At 46.4% G+C, this 3593-nt stretch overlaps 1 non-coding gene across 1 annotated transcript; it reads right to left on the bottom strand.

The window, feature by feature from the left end:
• Positions 1–3036: 3036 nt before the first annotated feature.
• On the bottom strand, positions 3037–3108 carry TRNAE-UUC (transfer RNA glutamic acid (anticodon UUC)). Its single transcript has one exon. It is a non-coding gene; the product is annotated as a tRNA-Glu (tRNA).
• Positions 3109–3593: the final 485 nt, after the last annotated feature.

Raw genomic sequence — 3593 nt, 5'->3', positions numbered from 1 at the left:
AGACGACGTTGATGGCATTTCATCGTCTCGGCCATGACTAGTGGCAGCAGCTTCAGCACGAGGTGGAAGTGGATCTTGATCTTTCCCTATTTTTTTAACCTCCACATTTTTGTTCTCCATATTTTTATGCGCACAACTAAAAGGCACCACAGGTATACAATGTAGATGGATGGATAGTATACTTATGGACGACGAGTGACGACACAGAGGTAGGTACAGCAGTGGCCTACCGTACTGCTATATACAGTATAATGGACCTGGTGGACACTGTCAGCAGACTGCGTTTATAGTATAAAAAAAAAGACACCACAGGTATACAATGTAGATGGATGGATAGTATACTTTTTATGGACGACGAGTGATGACACAGAGGTAGGTACAGCAGTGGCCTACCGTACTGCTATATACAGTATAATGGACCTGGTGGACAGTGTCAGCAGACTGCGTTTATAGTATAAAAAAAAAGACACCACAGGTATACAATGTAGATGGATGGATAGTATACTTATGGACGACGAGTGACGACACAGAGGTAGGTACAGCAGTGGCCTACCGTACTGCTATATACAGTATAATGGACCTGGTGGACACTGTCAGCAGACTGCGTTTATAGTATAAAAAAAAAGACACCACAGGTATACAATGTAGATGGATAGTATACTTATGGACGACGAGTGACGACACAGAGGTAGGTACAGCAGTGGCCTACCGTACTGCTATATACAGTATAATGGACCTGGTGGACACTGTCAGCAGACTGCGTTTATAGTATATAAAAAAAAGACACCACAGGTATACAATGTAGATGGATGGATAGTATACATATGGACGACGAGTGACGACACAGAGGTAGGTACAGCAGTGGCCTACCGTACTGCTATATACAGTATAATGGACCTGGTGGACACTGTCAGCAGACTGCTAAACTAGTATAAAAAAAAGCCACCACAGGAGTGTTTTTCAGGCAGACAAACGTATACTGGTGGTCACTGTCAGCAAAACTGTGCACTGTACTCCTGCTATAGCTGCTCCCCAGTCCCCACAATTAAGCAGTGTGAGCACTCCGCACAGATATATCATGCAGCACACTGAGCACAGATATGGTATGGAGCGTTTTTTTCAGGCAGAGAACGTATAAAAAACTGGTGGTCACTATTAGCAAAACTCTGCACTGTACTCCTCCTAACAGCTGCTCCCCAATCCTCCCCACAATAAGCTAAGCAATGAGATCAACTGTGTAGTATATAACTATATAAACGGAGAGGACGCCAGCCACGTCCTCTCCCTATCAATCTCAATGCACATGTGAAAATGGCGGCGACGCGCGGCTGCTTATATAGAATCCGAATCTCGCGAGAATCCGACAGCGGGATGATGACGTTCGGGCGCGCTCGGGTTAACCGAGCCATACGGGAGAATCCGAGTATGGCTCGGACCCGTGTAAAAAGGGTGACGTTCGGGGGGGTTCGGTTTCCGAGAAACCGAACCCGCTCATCACTAGTAATAACCCTTCTTTTTTACTGGGTTGAATTACCGGGTCAGGCGACCCGCTAATTTGGCCAAAGTGCTTTCACATTGGACACTGACCCGTTTCGACACGGCAATATGCCGTGTCGATACCGGGTTATTTGTGCGATGTGAAAGGGGTATCAGTGACCATGATAACCACCGGTAGAAGCCTTACACGACTATGTGGGGGGTCTGTAACATAGTGATGAATATTTTCCCCTTTTTACCTACATTTTTTGGAGGATTTTTTTGGGAATTTCATCTTTTCCGGTTTCTTCTTACCAGTGTCCCAGCTCGGACGTAGCACAATCCCTGGTCTGTCCTGAAATGTCCTGTTTTTTCTAGGTCAAATTCTCAAATTTCCTGATTTTCACCCCAGGCTATTCCTTTTATTGAACACAATGCAATAGAGGCTTTATCAGACACGAGCAATGCCTGTGTGTGCAGTGATCAGGCTGTATATACGGCTAGTGACCAGGGGGATTAGGCAGGCCCTGTGCAAGTCTCCCTGCACCCTAGGCCAGAGGTTCTCAAACGTGGTCCTCAAGGCACCCCCTGGTCCAGGTTTTAGGTGTATCCATGGCTCAGCACAGACGGTTAAATCATATTGACTGAGGTGCTAATTAAGTCACCTGTGGCCAAGCATGGAAAATCTTAAAACCTGGACCATAGGGGCGCCTTGAGGACCATGTTTCAGAACCTCTGTGCTAGATAAAGTCAGTGGTACCCTCCAGGGGCCGCGCCCTAGGCAGCCACCTATAGCTGTCTAATGGGAGAGCCGGCCCTGGGATTAGGTAAAAAATGGAATGACCACACTTAGGTCGACAGTCATTAGGGTTTCTAGATCGACATGACAAAAGGTCAACATGAGTTTTTTTTTAAACTGTTTCATTTTTTTGAATTTTTTCGTACTTTACGATCCATGTGGACTATGATTGAGAACGGTAACCTGTGTCGATCGCAGCGGTAGCGGAGCGAGGCATCTTGCCCGAAGTGCTCTAATTGGGGTTCCCGGTCACTTTACGAAGAAAACGACACCAAAAAAGGTAAAAAAAACCCTCATGTTGATCTTTTTCCATGTCGACCTAGTACATGTCGACCTAGTGACCACGTCGATCTAAAGTATGTCGACCTAATCACTTTCGACCTAAGTGTGGTGGACGTAATGAACCATACCCACCAGTAATCCTATTATACCCCCCCAGTAATCCTTTTATACCCCCCAGTGATCCTATTATACCCCCCAGTAATCCTATTATACCCCCTAGTAATCCTATTATACCCCCCAGTAATCCTATTAGTAGCTGTAGCGCACCGCTTCTAGGAGGATATCCCCTGTTATATAACGCTCAGTGTAGTTGGAGGTATAGAGGCAGCGCTGTGCTAGTATGGGGGGATGATCAATGTTCTCCTGATTTGTCATGCAGAAACGTTGGCTGTATATAGGTTATAGCGTCTTTATAAAACCACACAGCGCTCTGTCTCCTGTAACAAGCAGAAAAGCAAACTGCAGAAATAAAAGTCATCTTCCCATACCGGGAGTCGAACCCGGGCCGCCTGGGTGAAAACCAGGAATCCTAACCGCTAGACCATATGGGAGCTGATGGTGACAGCACAGTGCCCAGTCTCTGTCAGACACCCTGGGTATATCACATATAACCTAGTGACCCTTTCACTGGCTGGTGCTCCCGGTGACTCCTCTCTCCCAGCAGACAGACGGTGAGCTGAGCTATGGAGAGTAACACTAGAGACAGGTGTCGCTACCAGCTGTCTCTGCCCAGTGCTTAGGTGTAGTGCGGTAAGCTGTAATTACACTAATAGATGTGCAGCAGCATGCGGTGTGAGGAATAACATATGGAACAGGTTCCGTCACTGAGTGTTATCAGGTATATCAGTCTAGGTCTCTCCCCTATATATCAGTGTATGAGGCAGATATTCAGATATCTCAGGAACTAGACCAGGAATTCCCAACCACGGTCCTCAAGGCACACTAACAGTGCAGGTTTTAGTGATATCCAGGCTTCAGCACAGGTGACTTAATTAGTAGGTCAGTTATTCTGATTTAACCATCTGTGCTGCAGCCT

Source organism: Pseudophryne corroboree, chromosome 4 (assembly GCF_028390025.1).
Source record: "Pseudophryne corroboree isolate aPseCor3 chromosome 4, aPseCor3.hap2, whole genome shotgun sequence".
Classification (NCBI taxonomy): Eukaryota; Metazoa; Chordata; class Amphibia; order Anura; family Myobatrachidae; genus Pseudophryne; species Pseudophryne corroboree.
This window is presented reverse-complemented; position numbering and strand designations above follow the sequence as displayed.